This window comes from Cupressus sempervirens, chromosome 8, assembly GCF_028749045.1.
Source record: "Cupressus sempervirens isolate cs-2001-9-10 chromosome 8, ASM2874904v1, whole genome shotgun sequence".
Classification (NCBI taxonomy): domain Eukaryota; kingdom Viridiplantae; phylum Streptophyta; class Pinopsida; order Cupressales; family Cupressaceae; genus Cupressus; species Cupressus sempervirens.
Genome location: NC_143125.1, coordinates 728843399 through 728865404, shown reverse-complemented (window position 1 = coordinate 728865404; position 22006 = coordinate 728843399).

The following is a 22006-nucleotide window of genomic DNA, read 5'->3' as shown; positions in this document are numbered from 1 at the left end:
TATCACTCTTAAATTCTCTATTTGTAATGGCTCTACATTCAAACTTATCTTACTACTCTATCTTCCCTTCCACACACACTTATGGATTAGGGTTTACCCTGCTTAAGAAGATAGTTGTGACAATGGGTTAGGTATGAATCAATGATCATGATTCATCCATATTGCTTCTTAGTCCTTCCCTTTTTTTGAATGGATGCATGTAATGCAAAGGGATCATCAATTTAGATTCATCTTTATCATCTAGGATCTCAAAATAAATCTTAAGTCAACCCAAAAATAGTTTACATAGTAGTTTGTGCCATTAAAAACAACTATGTCAAAATTGTATCACTTGGAATTTGAAGTCCTTGGTGCTTAGCATCAACTGTAACATCAATGTTGTCACTTGACATCTGAATGACTTGACATGCACTACTTGCTCAACACTTGAATTACTTGGCACATACTTTCTGCTTGACACTTGAGTGACTCAACACTGTTTAAGTGTCTCACTCGGCAATCTTTGCTTGATATGTTATGTTATGCATGCATTACTTGTTCAACATGAACTAAATAAATGACTTAAATGTGTAGACACTCATTTGTGAAAACCAATCTAAGATCAACAATCTCCCCCATTGACATGAGTATCAAAAACACTTGGTCATGCATTAATGATCTTATCTTACAAGCATAACTTAGATACCTAATCTCTTTTCGGCTTCAAAATCTCATAACTCATAACTCCTCCTAAGTTGTTTGTTTTGTTTTGTATTTTGTATTTGAACCAAAAAATATTTCCTCTTACTGAGTAGATTTGTATAAGCTAAACTATATATTTTATTTCTATCTCAAAAAAATAGTATCTCCTTATACTATTATTTCATTTACTCCCCCTATGATGTTATCTCTCCCATATACTTATCTATTTTATTATTTCCATATTTTTCCTCCCCCATACTTCTTAATCTCCCCATACTTCTTATTCTCTACCTTTTTGACATTTATGTCAAAGAGTTATACACTTATAATGTGTTTGTCTAGAAATGGTTTGTGGGCCTCAAGTATGATCTTTAAAGCTGCATCCCAATCATCACAAGCTACCTTCCACAATTTGATTTGGATGGCCATCTTGAAAACAAGGTATACTAAGCCTTCATGTGTAAAAAGATGAGGATATTTCTTCATGAGGGTTTTAGCATAGGCTAGTTCCTTGTGTAGTATCTCCATATGTGGAGTCAATGTTGACTGGATGCTGATAAGTTTGGCCCTTATGTTGGCTTCATCTACATGTAGTGTTGCTAACTGAATCTAGGCTTTTAGTAGAGTGTTGAAGTGTTTCTCACTCTAGGCTGGAGACTTTGGTAGAGTTATGTTAGATGTTTGCATAATACTCTCCAAGTTTAGGATATGACTGGACTAACTTCACTTGTAAAGAGTCTGATATTGCACAATTTGGTGTAGAGAGAGAAAATATTCTCTAGTACCTTCTTCACATTCTCTATTTTGGTTTCTAACTCAACCTATGAAAGTGCAATAGAACTTGATATCTTTTTGGTTACCTTATTTTGAAACTTTCTCTCAGACCATTCAAGAAATCTCATCTTTGAATCTAGGTCTATATCATTCAACTTATCAACTAAGCCATTTAACTTCTCTATGATAAGCTTGGTTTCCTTTGGAGCTGGCAGATTGAATGCATCAAAAAATAATTCCTTCATCTCTTACAATGATTTCTTCTACCTTAGTTCCCTTCAAAGTAGTTCTTGGTGCTTTTTCTTGGCAAGAGAATCCTGTAGTATGCTCACTGCTCAATAGTGATTATTTTAATATCAAAATTTGGCAATTCAATCACTTTGTCCAAGTTCACATCACTAAATGATATTACTGAGCATCTACCTTAGATGTGCTTTGACTCGGCCTTGATGATTGTAGTGGTGTAGCTTCTATACTCAGCTTTTGAAAATCTTGATTGGGAGGAGTAGCAAATTCTGATAAAATCACCAGTGCTTTTATTGTTAATTGCTTCTCTATCTTTGTAGTCATACTTTTCTCTTCAGTCCCATCTTGCTCTTTCTCTAAATTTCTAGTAGAACCTTGAACTTGTGTTGTAAGACTAGGAGTGACATACTGACCTATTTGAACTTGTGTTCCATTATGATTTTCTGTTGTCTCATCCTTCTAGTCTTTAGTTTCATCCTTCTACTCTTTTGTAGTCTTGTCCTTGTCATCTATCTTTTCTATTTGATCTCTCGAGACTAGAGCATTTTGTACCAATGTACTGATAATGGAAGTTGCTAGCTCCTTCCTATGATACACCATTATAGGTAATGTAGGTTGTGTGATGAAAGATTGAGGAGGAGGTGTAGATACTTCTTGTGTTTGAACTTTCTTCCCCATAGATGCCTTATTTTCCTTCCCAATCTCATCAACACTCACCAATATAGGATGTTCACAAAGTTTAGCTTGGGTAATGGATTCTATCAAAATTTTCTTCATGTCTTCCTCTGTAAGGGGATTGATATTATGAGTGATATTCTTAAAAAATCCTTAATCATCACAATTTTAGTGTTTGCACTTATCTCCTTTTGAGGATTGGCACTCGACACTGGTGTATCTATTACACTATATTCTATTTGTTTCTCATCTTTAGTTGGTGCCTATGTGTCTAAGTTCACTTCATTTCCTTCCTTAATTGCATCCTTTTTAGTAGCTTCTTCGATGACCTTAGTTACCTCATGTTGTTCACCTTTTTATTCTTCTTCACCTACCTCAATAGGTGTATGCACAACTTCCTTAGATATTGACAGTCCATATGTTATCTTCCATATTTGTATGGACTTTCATAAAACATCCTTAATGTTATTCTATAGGATATTAAATGTTCTATACTTTGGAACAAATCTTTTAGTGTATTTCTTAATGACTTTTCCATTGCATCCTTATTTAGTTCTAGCATTACCTATTCAAGTATTATCTCTCTAATTAATCTTTCAGTCGATAGAAAATAATGCCACTTCTACTCAACTCTATCATACAAACTCTTAGATATGGATTTGGCAAGTTCAAGAGGAGTCTTCTTAAATGTTGCCATCATAGCATATACTGACTAGCTCTCTAGCATATACCAAGTGTTCTTCATCCTTGCTAGCTAGTCGAGCTCTCAACTCCTTTGGTTTTTCAACTTCTTTAGCCTTTTTAGCAAAGGCTCTTGTGCTAGACCTTGTAGTAGGAACTATAGGATTAGGTTGTGTGGGTTTTACAACCTTCTTTGGCTTGCTCACTGCTAGTGCTCTTACTTTCCTTTTCTTCTTGTCAGTAGCTCTAGATGCTTCATTGGCTTCTTCTCCCTTGACACCTGCTTCACTTTCCACCTCTTCTTCTTGGTCTTCTCCTTGACCTTGAGTAATAGAAAGTGATGCTTAGGTAGGGATTTTTTCTTCATCTTCTTCCCCTTCACCAAATTTCTCCTTGAGTTTCTTGAACATTTTGTTCTTCTTTCTAATGACTGAGGCAATCTTCAAATCTATTGGGATTTTAGATTTTTCCACATCACAGTTCCCAAATGTTGTAGCCTTCTTATCCAATTCTTCTATCAGTAATGTTGTTATTGCTATAGAGGCCTCATCCACATTGATTTCAATGCCTAGAGGTCTCAACCACCTCACTCTTAGAACTATGGATTGTACATATATAAAGTTAGTATCAACTAGAAAGAAAACATCATTAAAATGTTTATCTACTAGTGAAGCTAGTATCCTCAGTCTTTTCTTCATTGATTTCTTAAAGTCTTCAAAGTAGGTAGTCATAACTAACTCAAAATTTTCTCCCAAATACTAAATAAATTCACCCATTTGTGTTACAATAGACTTGTTTTCCTTCCATGCAACTTTAAAAAAGTAGGGAATGCATTCTATACATAAAAGAATATATATACAAGAATAGATCCAAAGTTGCATTTTGCACTCTTGGTCTTCCTTATTGCTCCCAAATTTTTTGACAATTGTTGCAACTACAACTCAACAAGATCATATGTATGATCCTTCTTGACTATCTTGTAGCCCATGTCAACTACAATACAAGATACACTGTTGAGCCTACTGGATTGATAAAACTTATGTGCTATAATCATCACTACAAAAGTAATTAGGGGATATGTGATTGTATCCATAGTAATCCCTCTTTTATTCCATACAACTCCTGTATGCTTCATAATTACTTATTTTGCATCACTTCTCATTGTTTTAAGATGTTCTAGGGTTGGATACCTTGTCACTCTATGTACAATATTCTTAGTGATTTTCACCAGTCCATTCTGCAGCCATACATAACTGTCATGAATTCTACTTAAAATAATCTTAATCAATTCTATTTTGAAGACATTGGGGAAATCTAGGGCATGGGCTAACCCTTTCCTTTCTACAATATTGAATTCTTGTTTCAACTTCCCATTTTCACATAAATTTTCATATGTTTCTCTTATCTCCATATCTCTTATCAGACCAACCTTATATGTATAGCAGCATCTCACATCTTGAATCATCAAAACTTGTGGTGGTATAATTGATAACATAGAGGATGGATCTTTCTTATAAGCATTATTAGGAATGACTCTCAAGTTTTGTTCTTTGATCTCATTTCTTATTAATTGTACATTCAAAATATATTTTCCCTCTATGACCTTAGCAACTGAAGAAATAGATGCCATTTCATAAAACTAGGGTTTGTAAAATTTGAAACTATGTAGCTCAACACATGATAAATACCTTTGTAATTCTGTGAAATGGTGTCGAACAATAGTTGAATCTAGTTTGCAAGTGCTAGGAATGACTTCTTCAAATCACCTTTAGCTCTTCATCCTCTCCTTCAAGTTCAAATGATGTCAAATGAGAAAAAAAATGATCAAATAGCCCTTAAAACATCACATTTAATGCTAAGTGCTTATACAACTATAAGCTCAACTTCAACAGATTTTTTGGCTCACTCGTCATCCATATGATTCACTTCACACTTGATAGCAACTATGAGCTTGGCCAAAACTTTGCATGCTTTGTAGTAACATGAAAACTATAAAAAATCAAAGATTTCTTCTAGGTTATAATCAACACTTTGCATATTTCTTCATGCATATATAATATTTTTAGAAAAAAATCCTTGGAACTAATGTATAATATGTCTTTTAAATATCAATCCAAACCTACCTCTTGATTGCCTAGTTGGAGATGGTGTGATCACCTGATCCATTGGGTGAAGTGATCCCATCTGAACTTGATATACTACAATCTTCTCTTTTCTACAATGTCTTGTTCATCTAATTTCTAACATCTTCGACATCAACCTTTCCTTTTCCTTTGTTGAACTCACTACTTCGTGTCTTTGATCTTGTTGGGCAATGTCTACTTACGTGACCTATCTTCAAACAACTAAAATATGTGGTTTGACTTAACCACCTACTATAATTATAAGAATTTGTTATAGATATGATACCATGAAAGAATTTTTCTATGGCAAGAATGAAATGCCAAGATCTAGAAGCTCAAGAGATAACAAAAGAGAGACACGATATAATCAAATGAGAATGGATTAATCAGATAATTGGATAATTGGATGATTGAAGACACACTTGAAGTGCCTATATATAAAGACATCTAGAATGACTAGGAGCCAAGAAAGAGATAAACATCAGAATTAAGCACATGTCCACCAAGAGTGGATTATACTCCATTGAGTACAGGAATTTGTGTGATGATAAGAGGATAAGTTTACATACGTGTATCTTAAAAAGAGATTTTGTAGACACCATGTGCTTAAATAAGTTGCTAACTCTTATGTTGTCAACAAGAGAATTCATATGACTATGCACCTAGGTGTCTACATGACAACTAATATGTTAATGCATTAACCTAAGTAAACTTAAGTAAAGTGTAATAATAATTAATTATTTACACTAACAACCCCCCTTAAGTGAAACTTAGGGGAATGCACTTAAGATCACAAAGCTAAATGCAAGATGCAATGTGGGTCCTGACTACTAGGCCATGTTAGGTATCCATGTACAAATGCAATGCTCTACATACAATGTTATGCAATGTAGTCTCTCTAAAAATGGATAAAGAGGGAAAACCTCATGAGAAAAACCTCCTCCAAAAAGATAGATAAAGAAATACAAGATGCATTCAAGGATGGAGTAATCAAGATCCATATAGCATGACATATATCATGCATGTACAAGCATATATCCCCCATAAAAAAAAATACATGATGGTATCCCCCCATATTGAATAATCTCTTGCAAGGATGTCATGAAGAAAAAGAAGTTTCCAATACCTAAAAATGACATTTCTCCCTTTAGGAAGAAGATACACCAAGTATAGGTGCAAGTATACTTCCCATTATGGATAGGAAGATGGATGAGGAATCCATATGTAGTATGCTATGGATGCTGCCTCCAAAGTCTGCTCATATGTTGACAATTCCTTGATGAAGTAGATGCCACAAGCCAATATGATGGATGCCCAAAAGAAGGTGGCAAACAAGGTAACATATCCATGTGTGAAAGTGAATCAAACTCCAAAGAAAAGGAATCATACTTATAGGCGTAATCACCTAAAAATGGTCATCTAGACTATTAGCCCCCTTCTCAACATTTTGGCTAAATTAATTTAATTATTTACCTAGACCAAATTGCTAATAATAAATTTATTTAATCATAAATTATAGTTTGACTATGCTATCCTAAGTTCATTATTTTATTAAAAGAACATGTTCCCTTTTAATTAAATAAAAGACCCCATTCTTCTAACCCACTTAAAGTGCACACATAAAGTCCTTTTTCTATTTTTCAATTAAAAGAAAAGGCTTTGTGACTTTTGTCTTATATGAAAAGTCAACTTATATTCTATTGGTTGACTTGTGTGTGCACATAGATCACTCCTCTTTTCATATTCCACTGTTGATCATTCACCATCTTCATCTTGATCTCTATCATCAATATGACTTTAAAAGGGAGAGAGCTTTCTCCCTCAAAGGATCCATCTTCATTCGAATATTGTTATTCTACAGGTCTTTTGACAGAACTTTGTGGAGAACTTCTCACTTCTTGTCTACATTCTCTTATTCCATCATACTAGCATAAGATCATATGGCATTCTTAACATAGTTGCATGTTAGTTTAGTTTTCATTTTTGCAATAATCTTACATAGCTTAACAGTTGGTTTTGTAACACTCTCATTCATGCTTAGAATAGTTGTACTTTTGATATTCATTCTAGTGTAATCTTCATATTCACATTTGTATCCTTGAGGGATTCATTGTAGACACTTTCATTCTTGCTCTTGTCTCAAAGAACCTCCTGTTGCATGGTTTACTAGCAAGAATCGTATCTCTAAGGCTCGACTGAGAGCCTTTGAACTTGAAACATACCTTCTTGCACTCTATGGATAGGGAGCTCTAAGCTGGCATTCAATCATTTTGAACTCATGGAATTGTTGGATAGAAGGGTTTAGAGTGGGACACTTTTGAGTGTACATTTTTGGCGCCCATTGTGGGCTTGAATCATGTTTCTAGCTCCATTTTCTTTTATTTTTCATCTCTAGCTTTTTACATCAGCATATTAGATCTAATCAAGTGCTTTTGTAGAATTATCATTTTGGTTTTAAGGCCAACCCATAAGTAGATTGGTTTGAAGGTCAAAAATTTGGTTGGTTTAAAGATTTGATCATATCTTTTAAACCACTTGGAGTTTGGTTTTGAATTTTTTTTTACAAGTTGGGTATGTGTCCCATGTGTCGTAGTCTAAGTTTTAGAGAATTGTGATGTGATTTGCAAGAGTTATGATTTTTTATTTATTTTTAATAAAAAGCCATTTTTGATCACAAATCGAGATATTTTTTGGAAAAAATTACATTTTCAGATTTTTTTTTTAATTATAAGGGGGTTACTTTCTTTGTGTTTTGACTTTTGAGGTTGTATTAGGGATCAAAAATCCAATTTGATAAATCTAGCCTATTTTGACAAAATGGGTCCCTAGGGCATAAATGAAGAGATTTTTTTGAATTTCTTGAATTTTTGTAAATATCTCTAGTTTTTAGTAGGGGTCTCTTCTTTCCATTTCTCTTTTTGAGTCCGAAATCATAGCAAACAAAATCTAATCATGTTGACTAGGTTAAAAGCAAAGAGTAAAAATGAGAGCATTTGTGATTAGTTTGCACTTTCTTTGCATATACTTGGTTGGAAGATAACTTGGATATTTAATGCAACTAACCACTTTTTATTTTAGTTTTTAATGTTATTTCACACTAACTTGTGGTGCTAACAAGTTGTAATTGGAGGTTTCCATCCTTGTGAAAAAATTGAAACATTACATAAAAAGAACACATGTCAAAGCTTCAAATGCACAAGGGCTATTAACGATTGTTTGTAGGGCTGCCCAATGCATAAAAACCCAATTTTACTTTTTCTTTACTTTTATATGTGTGGCATATACTAGTTTTTTATTTTTAGGCACATTAAAACTTATGATTGGGATCTTTTGGTGATGGGAGAGTATGCTCTTCACCCTTATGGCAAATAAAAAATCTTGACTTACCATTTGGTTTCAAGAGTAAGAGGCAAATGGATCTTCTTGGCATTTTTGGGAGAAAATTATTGGAATAGGAGAGTATGCTCTTCACCCTTATGGTGAATCAAAAATCTTGACTTCCAAAAGTTGATCCACTCTTTGTGTAGTTTAGAATCCTTTAGAGGGCCTGCTCTCAGACAACCTGAGAGGAACAACCCAAGTGGGTGCAAGCCGATTACCTAGCTCTTCCAACCCACTATAAACTCAAGGCTATCAAGGACAAAAAACCTTGGTAGACGTAGTGTTTTTCTTTTCCTAGTGTGATTGCTTATGGGATTTCGACCATAGGGAGATCACTAGGCAAGAATGCTTAAGGTACTCTTGTGGTCGCAAGATCAGTTACTCATCACAAGGTGAGGTGTCTTGTAATTGGGAGCAAGAGGAACACTATGAATGAAAGCCCTATCTAAACACCCTAAGTTAGTAACTTCCTTTTTTTAGCTGCTCATTTTCTTGGTGCAAGGATCGATCCTAGTGGACTACCCAAATCACCCTAAGATTTTATACTCACCATATGTGTTCCCTTAGTTGTGCTTATAACACTTCTATGACAAAGCCAATATCTCTTGTGGGTAACCACTTGGTGTGAGGCAAAGGAGCATCAAGCATGGGCCAAGTTATTGAGTAATGAACCATGACCTTAAGGTATATTGCTTGGCTACTATTTTTAGATGTGTTGACCCGTGTTAATGTTCTCGCAACATAAACATTTCGATAATATTGGTAGGAAGGCTGTTCTGATATCACAAGTGTGTGTTGACAAGGTTTTTGTTACCCTTGATCAACTATTTGAAGACATGTCAAAACACTTACTATTTGCAAACCTTACTGATAACTAACACAAACTGAAACGTACACTATCTGATTTGAAAAACCACCTGACTGTCGAGACTAAAACACAAAATTTGGAGTCAAAATTAGTCTTTTGGACACACAAATTGGCATTTTATCTCTTGGTCTTTGAAGAAATATCGTGTGATATATTTTTTCCAAAATTGTATCACCCTGATGTTGTGAGTTATATCGCCTTTGTATACTACGTTCTATCACACCAACTTGTGTGAACTGTTGCCTTCAAGAAAAGTGTTTCCCTTATGTTTCAAACTGTATCGTACAACATTTTATGCTGTCCTACTATTGCTTGGCCTCTAAGAAAGTGTCTCTTGGAACTATTTGATGCCAAAACAAAATATTTGTTTTGATTTTCTGATCTAGAGTCTCGTCACTTCCATCTCCTAAGTCTTGGTCATACATATGTATGTTAGGAAGCTATCTTAAGTAGAAAAGATGAGTTTAGTCCATTGAATGTAAGTCTTAAAACATCCCTAATGAATCACTTGTCAAATCTGGTTACCTGTCTTCTAGCTATTCACTATTGAGCTTCTTGCTCGCTTTCTTAGCTTGAGTCACCAGCGCTGTAAATTCTTGAGCACTATTTGACAAGCCATCTGATATACTTTGACAAGTGACTAATCTTGGTGGTGATAGCTTCAAATCTGACATACTTCTCTTATCCTATTCAGCAAAGATAAATCCTTACATGTCATTCACAACTAGACATCAAGGTGGTGATGGTAATCATACCCCTTTCATTTTCAAGCAATTGGAGACACCACCTAAGCATCCTCACAAACAACTTTGTGTGGAAGATCCCAAGTCTACCCAAACACAAAAAACTAATGTTAGGCATAATCTGCTTTATAGTTTTGAAAATCCATTTGGTACACCCTTTGAGACACCCAAGGATACAAGTGGTATAGTCACTAGGGTGCACCCTGATGAAATTAAACATCACTTAGAAGAACAAGAACATGAAACCCAAAAGACATTGGAGGCTATATACACTATTGAAAGAGAAAACCAAAAAGTTGACATTGACAATCAGGCACACTATGAAGGACATAAAAGAACTTGTCCTCAAAATCCTTTTGAGAATAATGATGGCAATTACATGCCACCAAGGACTCCTAGAGTTGCCACTGGCGCATGTCCTTCAGCACCTAAACCATCCCATCATGATAGTGATGAAGAAGTAACTAGTGAAGATGTGATCAAATTTCAACAAGGTGGCTTCGCCCAAAAACTAATGCTTAGAGCTTTAGAGGAAATTGGAGACCAATACTTCCGATACATGGCAGCTAGGGGATGGAAACTCCCTCAAGGTTTTGATGTTGAGCATATAATTCCAAAACAAGAGCCCACTAAGGCTGAAATATTAAGGGAAGAAATACAGGAACTAAGGAAACAATTTGCACAACTGCAAACTTCAAAAGAGCCACCTAAGACATCATTTTATGAATCAATTTTCACCGTTCCATTTGATAGGAGTCTTTACATGCTACCATTTCTTAAAGATATAGAGGTCCCTAAATATGACAAATACGATGGAAATGGTGATCCTCACAATCATGTGAGACATTTCTATGCTCTTAGCATGGATTTTATGCATGAAGACACCATTACTATGAGGTTATTTCCTAGGAGTCTAAGAGAACAAGCTATGGAATGGTTTACAAAACTGAGTCCTCCTCTTTAAACATTAGACAAACTTGCACAATGCTTTATCCATCAATATTCATACAATATTCAACATCCTATAACCATGCTAGACTTATGCAACACCAAACAAAAATTGGGAGAACCTTTTGCAATGTACCTTCAATGATGGAGATCTTTATACTCTTGATATCCTCAGCAAGTTCCTGAGGCTTAAAAAATTGACATTTTTGTCAATACGCTTGTACCCAAGTTATACTTTGATCTAAGAAACTAGTTATTCACATCCTTCAATGCCATGGTGGAGAGTGCATATCGCATTGAGGATGTTGCTATCAAAAGAGGTGACATTGTTATAAACAAAGACAAAAGTAACAATGGGAATGGTAAAGACAAAGGAAAACTTTGGAATAAGAAAGAATATGTTGTCAACGATGGAGTAATGGACACTCCTAAGACCAAGGAACCTACATTTAACCTTTCTAGTGCCATCTATGCTGCGAAACAACAAGAAAGTTTGAAACCACAAACATTTGACAAGAGCTCTAAGTTTACCAAGAAATGACATGTTTACACGCCTATGGTTGAGCCTTATGAGGTGATCCTAAAAATTTTGATTGTAAAAAAATTGGTTACTTTACTGAACAACTCTCGTCCTTATGATCCACCTATCAAACCTCCATGGTGGAGAGAAGACCATACTTGCAGTTATCATTGAACCAAGGGTCATAACACTAAAAACTATTTTAAGCTCAAAGACATAATTCAAGATCTCATTGAGGAAGGAAAATTTGTCACAAATGGCCTCATTAAAAATGCTGACCACAAAGCTTTTAAACAACCCTTTCCAGAATATGAGAAGGGTGAAACCTCAAAAACTACCAAAAAGAATCATGACGCCAAAATCAGTTATTCTTATGCTAACACTGATAGTGTTATAGGCATGCTTGAGCCCATTGAATATGTATGTATGGCAAGCTCCAACAATAAAAATTGGCCAAATTATGATGCTGAATATGAATGACCAAAAGTGGTCTTAAGGACACTATCCACTCCTCAAGACCATACTGATATTAGACCCAAGGTGGCACTCTGAGTGGCTGAGTCTTCATCTTCTTAGAGTGAAACACTTAATGCTGTTACTAGGGGGCAATCTAAGGTTTTCCTAAAAGTTGCTCATGACCCTAAAAATGCTTCATCATCTAAGAAACCAATTACTTATGAGATCTCCACCTATGATCTTGTTAGCCAACTACGACACACACAAGCACAAATCTCCATTTTTGAATTGCTAGAGTTATCTCCTTTGCACAAGGATATCCTTGAGAAAGCTTTATGTTCTGCCAATGTTCCTATAGATATTGATGCAAAATGATTCCAAGCTATGGTGAACCACATCTCCTTGCCTCACTATCTCACTTTTTTTTTGAAGATGACCAAGCTCTCAGTCATCCCCATAACCTTGCTCTCCATGTCGAAGTTCAAATCTTCTATACTCGCATCTGCCGAGTCCTGATAGACAATGGTGCAGGGTTAAATATTATCTCATTCAGTGTGATACAATAGTTGGGCATGTCAAAATTTTCCATTGACCCTAGGCAAAATATCACCATAAAAGCCTATGATGAGGTTGAACACCCTTCTAAGGGTTTAATTGTGCTACCAATTCGAATTGGTCCAATGGAAAAAGATGTTGTCTTCTAGGTCCTAGATATACCTCTCACATATAACTTGTTGTTGGGATGACCATGGATTCATTGGTCCCATACAACCACTCTTCTCATGAGCTAGCACCATCTTTCATAGAGTGTGAAAAAAAACTAAAAATGATGAGCCTTGGTATGGGTGAGTACACTTTGGACTCTATTACTACCTTACCAGTTTCCCCTCGGTCCTATGGGAAACTAAATACTGCAAAGAAGCCTTTCACTTCCACTATGACACTTTTTGGCACTTTTGTGCAATCATCAATACCTCTAGAAGTAGAAAAGGAAGAACAAGCCATTAAGGACTGGATCTATAGAGAAGAGGAAGACAAGGAAGTTATAGTGACTACTCCTATTTCTCCTAAAAGATAAGGAAAAGGCTATAAATTTATAACAAAAATGGGCTGTTAGGGCCATGGGTCCTTAACTGGTCATAAAAATGCTCTAGTTGAACCTTTAAGTCACACTAAAGGTCTTGATACTTGAGACACTATTGGTCTAGGCCTTGGGCTAGACAATGATATACCAACATGTTATTGAAGCTTGCTCATGTCTAGAAAATCAGAGGATGATGGCCCTCCCATAATCGCTACCACTTCACAAGATGAAGACTTTGTCCCTCTCACTTCCCTCCTTTGGGGAGAAGAAATATTGACTACTAAAAATAATGAGGAAGCTTCTACCTCCCAACAATAGGAACAAGAAGAATCTACTCCTAAGGACATGAATAGAGGATGAATTAGACAGAATATTGCTTGTCTCAAAGCTAGAGATCAGAGTACAGATTCTCATGAGTATGAGTGGGAAAGTCTCTCGGATGCATCTTGTGAGCTAGGGGTGGATGTAATTCATGCCTATACAACCCAAAAAAATTTAGTCAAATGATCTAGTATAGGGTCAAATGAGTTTGGCTCACACAATGTCTTAATGGATCACGCTAGTCCCTCTAGGTCTATTCCTGAGTTGGACTCCTTTGCGACATTCTCTATAGGCTCTAGTTCACAAGTCACTAGAGATGACTCCTTCTATATCAATCACATTGAAACTTCTACCTCACTCTCGCTAATTCACCCAGATCTCATAGATTGGTCTCTCCAAAATCAAAGACCTGAAATATAGTCTTTCCAAAATGACTATGAGATCACTTGTTACTTGAATGCCATTGAACTTGTCACTTCTTCCACCAACGAACTTGTGGTTAACATGATGGAATTAGATATCAAGTACCTTAGTCAAAAAATTAAAAGAAAAAATAAGTGGTCAGATGGCGAAAACCACATTGTGGCAGTGTCTGATCCTCAAAAAAGTAAAAATAAAGGTGTATCTAAATGAGGTACTTGGTAGTCCGCCAAGCTATTTCTAGGGTAGATCTTCAGTTCTCATTGAACCTATGTAGCCTATCAACTTGGGTATAGAAGAATGTCCTAAGATTATTCATGTAGCTCAGTCCTTGCCAATCCAAGAAAAGACACAATTTGCTCAATTCTTTCAAGAAAAGAAGATCAACTTCACATGGACATACTCTCATATACTAGGGCTTGATATAGATCTCATCATGCATCACTTATCAATCTCATCAGATGTCAAGCCTGTCAAACAAAATTTGAGAAAAGTGCATCCACATGTGGCCCTACTGGTCAAGGCAGAGTTGGAAAAACTCTTAAGTGCAAAATTCATTAGGGCCATTGATTATGCAGAGTGGATTTCTAACATTGTACCTATTTCTAAGCATGAGAAATCCATATGAGTTTGTATTGATTTTAGAGATCTCAACAAAGCATACCCCAAGGATGACTTTCCACTACCAAACATCAATATGATAGTGGACATGACTGCATGTTATGAGATGTACTCTCTCATGGATGGATTTTTTGGGTATAACCAAATCAAGATAGCTCTAGTAGACCAAGAAAAGAAAACTTTTACATGTGCATGGGATACCTTTTGCTAGAATGTCATGCCTTTTGGGCTTAAAAATGTTGGCTCTATATATCAAAGAGCAATGACAACCATCTTTCCTGATATGATGCATAAAAACATGGAAGACTATGTTGATGACACACTGGCTAAATCTAAAAAATGAGACACACATCTTGGAGACCTTAGTCTAATATTGGACTGTATGGAACAATTTCAACTTAGGCTAAATCTAAAAAAATGTGCCTTCGGTGTCACTTTTGGAAAATTGCTAGGTTATATCATTTCAACAAAAGGCATTGAGGTTGATCTTGAGAAATTCCAAGCTATCATGGATATGCCTCCACCAAAGAATATCTATCAGCTTAGAAGTCTGCAAGGAGTCTACAATCCATAAGAAGATTTATCTCTCAATTGGCTGATAAGGCTCAAGCTTTCAATAAAAATCTACATAAAGAATCTACCCATATTTGGAATAGTGATTGTCAATAGAGTTTAGATCAAATCAAAGGCTACTTGGCAAAACCTCCAGTTTTGATGCAACTCATTCTGGGAAAACCTTTGATTCTATATATTTCAGCTACAAATTCTTCTCTAGGAGCACTCTTAGCCCAAAGTGATGAGACGGGTAAAGAAAGAGCCATATATTATATCAGTCAAAATTTGGTAACTTATGAAATAAACTATACAAGTATAGAGAAGGCATGCCTTGTTGTAGTATTTGCCTCTCAGAAGCTCTGACATTATATGTTGGTGTATACAGTTCACTTGATTGTTAAGATAGATCCTTTGAAATATTTGTTAAGTAAAGCAACACTCACTGGTCATCTTGCTAAATGGATGCTGATTCTTTCTAAATTTGACATTTAGTATGTCAAATGTAAGGCAATCAAAGGACATGCCATAGCTAACTAGTTGGCTGACTTTCCACTCAAAGATACAACACCTATGAAAATTGAGTTTCTAGATGCCTCAATCATGTATATTATTGAGAGGACATGGAAGATGTTTTTTGATGGGTCTCATACTCAAAATGGAGCTAGAGCAGGTGTTTTTTTTGTTTCCCCTCATGATTATACGATACCAAAGTCCTACAAACTCCTATTCCCATGTACAAACAACATTGTAGAATATGAAGCATTAAAAATTGGGATCAAAATGGCTCTTGGATGGAGGATAACTAAATTGCATATCTATGGAGACTCTCCACTTGTTATAAACCAAGTGAACAATAACTATCAAACAAAAGATGACAAGTTGATCCCTTATAAGACGTTGATAGATGCTTTAGGAACTATTTCACTTTTGTGACATTCCAAAAAATTCCTAGAGTAGAAAACAAGGCTGCCGATGCTATGGCTACCTTAGCATCTATCCTCCAACTACAAGAACATGAATCATGATTTGAGTTCCTAGTGGAAGAACTTTGTCATCTAGTCTATGATTCTTTAGAAAACCAAGTGATTTGCACTATTGTAGGTCATGATTCCTCCTGCTACACAGCTATCTTCTCTTACCTACATGATCAGGTTATTCTTGAAACCCTCACATGCAACCAAAATACCAAGTCCTTTGCAACACTTCACATTACACCTTGGTCTCTGGTGACTTGTCTAGGAAAGGTCTAGATAGAATGCTGCTTAGGTGTTTAGAGCTAGAAAAGTCTGAAAAAGTGCTTGCCAAAGTCCATGAAAACATTTGTGGGGCACATTCAAATGGCCTTGCACTTGCTCAAAAATTGCTTAGGGCAAGATATTACTAGCCTGCTATGCAAGCTGATGCTATTCGTTATGCCAGGTCCTATAAGAAATGTCAACTTCATGGAAACCTTATTTATGCTCCTAGATGTGAGCTAATTCCCTCTGTGACATACTGGCCATTGAAACTATGGGCCTTCGACTTGGTAGGCAAGATTCACCCTAGTTCATCTAGTGGTCACAAGTTCATCATTACAACCACTAAGTACTTCACCAAATGGGTCGAGGCTGTGCCACTATCTACTGCTATAGGAAAACATGTTGTCATTGCTATAGGAAAACATGTTTCCCTATTCATATAGAACCACATCATTTTCCGTTATGGTATTCCTTCTTCCATTGTTATTGATAATGGAAGATAGTTTAAAAATAAGGATCTCAAATAGTTATGCAAGAAATTTTGCATCAAACAACATTGTTCTTCTATTTATTACCCTCAAGAGAATGGTCAAGTAGAGGCTTCCAATAAAACATTGCTGAAAATCTTACATTGCACAGTTCATAAGTCTGGGAGAGATTGGCACCTATAGATAAATCTAGCACTTTGGGCCTATAGAACTACCATTCATACTCCTGTAGTGGCCACACCCTTTTCTCTAGTCTATGGCTCTAAGGCTATCCTCCTATTAGAAGTCAAGATCCCCTCCTTGTGAGTCTCCTTGCATCGATTGATAACTGATGAGGACCATAGGGCTATGCAAGTACATGAATTAGATACTCTTGATGAACACCGTAAGGCTACTTTTGATCACATGAGAGCTTATCAAAAGCACATGTCTACTCAGGATAACAAGAAAGTTCACCCTTGTGAGTTTCAAGTAGGTGAACTCGTAGTTAGAGAGAATCCAAAAAATCAACAACATTGAGAGCAAAAAGGGAAATTTGAACCTAACTGGTTGGGTCTGTATAGTATCACAGCAACATTCAGGTCTGGCGCTTATCATTTGTCTACTCTTGAAGGAGAAGAGCTTGTAGAGTCTATCAACATCCTACATTTGAAGAAGTTCTATGCTTAGAGGCTTGCTGCTCAGTTATCTTGTATATATCTATGATCCTGAAAAAATCCTTAAAAAATTAGAAAATGTCCTAAAAAATTGATCATCTTAGTGAAAACCTAGCAATAGGCACTTTGATGTATCACCAAAAAAAATATATTTAAAAATACAAAAAAAATATAAAAATTGGAAAAAGTCTTGAAATAAATCTGTTAAGTGGTGAAAACCTAGAAACAGGCACTATTTGAAACCCTTGCAGCTATGTCTATTAGTCTCAATCATCCATTTTACTACACATTTCCTGGCTTGGAATTGTTTCTTGTCCTCATCTCGGGGGCATAGCTACTTATCCTATTGAGGTATTCTTGTGGATTAGGGTTTCTTTGAAAACTCACAAAATAGTGTTTCTCAACACTTCCCCCACCTTGAAATCAAGTATTTTTTAACACTTTTTAGATAGTTTACCTACGGCCTTCGATATTGCAATATTTCTCACTATCAGAATCAAGTCTTGAAGAAATGACCAAGTGACTTATAGACACACACACTTTAACACTTAAATGACCGAGATATGCTGATCTTTATCTACTTTGTGTGCTTTCTATGATGATTTCTTTATGTTCCATCCCTAATAGTCTTTCAAGGATGTCATTGACTAGAAGACTAGGGGAATGGGACATATTTTCTTGATTTATGCTTATGGATATACTTTGTTTATCTATAGTGTTGTAAGAATTCATGCTTGTCCTATTTGACACTTTGACTTATAGACATATCATCCTTGACTATTTTTGCAAGATCGTACTTGGGAGTTATCCTGGCACTTATGCCTTACAGGTGTAATCTTGCTAAATTAAACTTTAGGGATCTAATCATGTAGTTATCTTGACTTACATGTCTTTGATGGTTAGATTGGATTTCCACATACCTATCTGATATTGATCATATTTGTATCCTCATAGTTATACTAGTGATGGTTGTATGATCTCATGATGTCCCTAACAAATGCTCAATGATGAAATTAATAGTCTAAATGTTATGTACTTCTTGCTGGTAAACTACTTTGCATATTAGCTTGCATTTTAGGTCCTTTTTTAGTCTAGTCTTGCATTACCGCATGTGGGGAGAGCTCTCTCTTCATCCTTTTGCAAAAATTTTGCCTAACTGTTTCTTCTTTTCTTTATTTATCTTTCATCTTCATGAGCTTTCATTTGATCTCTATCTTGCTATCCTATCATCATAAGGGGTTAATCTCAACATCACATTCAATTTATCCAAGTGTCACATGTTTTCAGAAACATAAAGTCTACATCATACACGTAAGAGCTAAAAACATCACACATACGAGAGATACATGAGTATAACTATCCAAGCAAATGCATACATGGGCAAGAAACAAAAACTGAAACATCACAACCAAAATGCTAAAATATCCATTTGAGATAAGTACACAAAATTACCAAATCAAAATCTAGTATCTCATATATATATCTCAATGTGTCATAGTACATATACAAAATGAGATCCAAAATTTGGATATCTGTCTCAAAAATACATGCTATACACTCAAAATGTCAAAACTATCAGCCTATGATTGACTGGCACCATCTACAGTAGGAGGAGGTGGTGGCCCTAGTGGTGGAGCCTATCTCCTATTTGGTGACTATACCGCACCCTTTGATCTACCTACTCACTCTAAATAATCAAGAAGTCCCTACCCTGGTGGCACCACACTCCTATAGATAGTATAATAATAAGTGGCGCATGCACCATGATGTGCTCCCTCTAGCCTGGTAGTGTCTCATTCCCTCTGGAGCTCATCCACCCATGCTCACTCATCTATCAACTATTGGTCTCACACTACGATGGCTACACGAGTTGTCTGCAACTCTGCCTCAAAAGCATGGATCCTTGCATCCTAGTCATCACCTCCCTATGTTGGCTACTCTACCCACACCTACTCTACCTGTGCCTACTCTGCCTGCACCTCCTTGACCCATGCCACCCACCGTCACCTCAGTGACACCTCCTCCTTCTCCTCCCCCTCCTCCTCCTCCTCCATATCCCTTGTAGCCTGTGCTCACATCCTCCTCATCTCTACTCAGTATCCCTCTCCAACCTCCATCCATCTCCTCCCTCTGCCTCCTCCGTGTCCACCTTTCAAAGGTAGTACATTAGGCTCTATAAACCATGGAAATGGGTGCCTCTACCTCTCATAAAGGTATACTAGATCTGCCCCTACATCTACCACATTTGGGCGGTAATCCTAGGTAGTCACCACTAGAACTTCTATATCCCATACTACCATCTAATAGGGTAGCATCGGTAACCATCTTAGGGCCTCATCAGTGCACATCTGAGCATAGGTGGTCATCTCCACTGATATCCCCTGTCACTCCGCAAACTACCGCCATACTTGGCTAATCATGAATCTCTCTACTATATCTATGCTTTGACCCACCAATGGCCTGCTATATCACATATAGTCTAGCTCCCATGAATTTGACCACTATTGGCACTCCCGGTATGGCCACCATGTGAATGTCATCAACTCATCAAACACCTATTGATAATGGGTCACATCCCCACTATGTCTCTATGGGATAAAACCTCTATAACAAAAAATGTCAAGCTGGCTCTATTCTCATGGTTGTACCCATGGTTGGATCACCACAATATGCTCCCAAGCCCAAATTTGTGCCAACACTACCTCACATGCCCAGGAACCACCATAATGGTATATTATCTCATGGAGCTCATGATACATATTGGCTAGGATCATCGGCTCCCATGCTATCCTACACAATTGAGCAATCAAATCTTCCACCAGTCTGCCCCATCCCAATGGGAAGCCCTTCTAGCTCCTGTTGGTCACCAATACCTAAGCAATCAATGAACATAGCAAACTCAGCAGAGGGTAGCCAACACCATAATCATCATCAGTCACTCCCAACTCAAATGATTATCTAGGATGGTCACATGCTAGAACATATGCTACATAGATACTCACCCCTCTGTTGGGGTCTAATCATAGTACACTTATGACATATCATCAAACTTGACATTTGTATCACTAGCATCAACATCAACTTGCTAAAAACACGATCGATCAATTAGACAAGCTTATTGGCTTGCTATGGCATGGCACTCACAAGATGTGATACACATCCTCCAGTGTAATAAATGCCTCTCCAATCGGTAAATGAAAGGTGTTATGCTCACTATGCCACCACTCGGCCAACACAGTCAACAATCCATGGTTTGCCCATATATGGGGCATCTGTATGACCCATTGAAAACCCATAGTAGATATGGCAGCCTGCTCAGCATCACTCAAAAGGTCTACGACACACAGCCCCACCACCTTGGGGGCTCTGATATGTAATGCCAGAAATACCTCCTATTAACACAAAAAAATGCAAACCTTAGTAACATATCAAAAACATGATCCTAATGCACAAAACTCATAAAAACATGCCAAAATGCATTTGTGTGACTTTTTTTTCTACTGAGGGTGATACAATTTGCTAAAACAATATCGTACAATACTTCTATTAAAGTTATGTGACACATTTTTGTCGTGCAAAATTTTGCACCGACTCATGTGACATATGGGTATGTCCCATACGATAGAACCTAAAATAGTTGTGTGACACTTTATTTGAAAATTTTTGTCACATGACATTTTACAAAGTAGTTGTGTGATAATTTTTAAGTATCGCATGATATTTTGCAAAAAACCCTTTGTACATGCAAAAAAACACCAAAAAAACTCAAAAACATGACAAAAAAGTGGTTACTTACTGGTGCCCCATACTGCTCTGGTCGATTGTGCAACCGACTGCACTTGAAATGGTGTCAGTGAAGCAGAATGTTCACCAAAGCCAATGTTGCCTCTCAACCACTCAAAAACTCTCCACAAGGCACAAAAGATGAATGATTTTTTAAAATAAAACTTGGGCCCCTTTTATAGCTTCTGACCTCATTTTGACCTAATTTTCAAACATCTCAAAATTATGTGAAAATTTCACACTTGGCTAATTTCAACGTCTCGAATCCATTTTTGAGATCGAAATCAAAATCTAAGTTTATGTTGATGGTCAAAATTGCATTTTAAAATTCCACCTTCTTCTAAGTAGTTAGCTAACCCTTTGAGGTATAATCTTCGAATCATCGCTAAGAGTATCTTCATTTCTTCATGTCTTCATCATTTCTATGCTTCATATCTACTTCTATTCACCTTTTCACATCTAAATCCTCTTTCTACTTGATTTGACCTAATTTTTATGATTTATCTTTTGCGGTCAACTTTGGTCAAACTGGGACATTGTATCAGTTTCTTATAGTCACTCTTTGGTTCTAATCATTCATCTATCATCCTGAACATTTCTATATCTTGATTTATTCATATCTAGCTCATTTTTTCATTCTCCTTACTTCATTTCAATTTCAATCCCGAGGGGGCAAAAATAGTCTATCAATACTTGCTACAACTATCTACTTCTTAGGAGCATTTGTTGATCTTTTCACTTGCT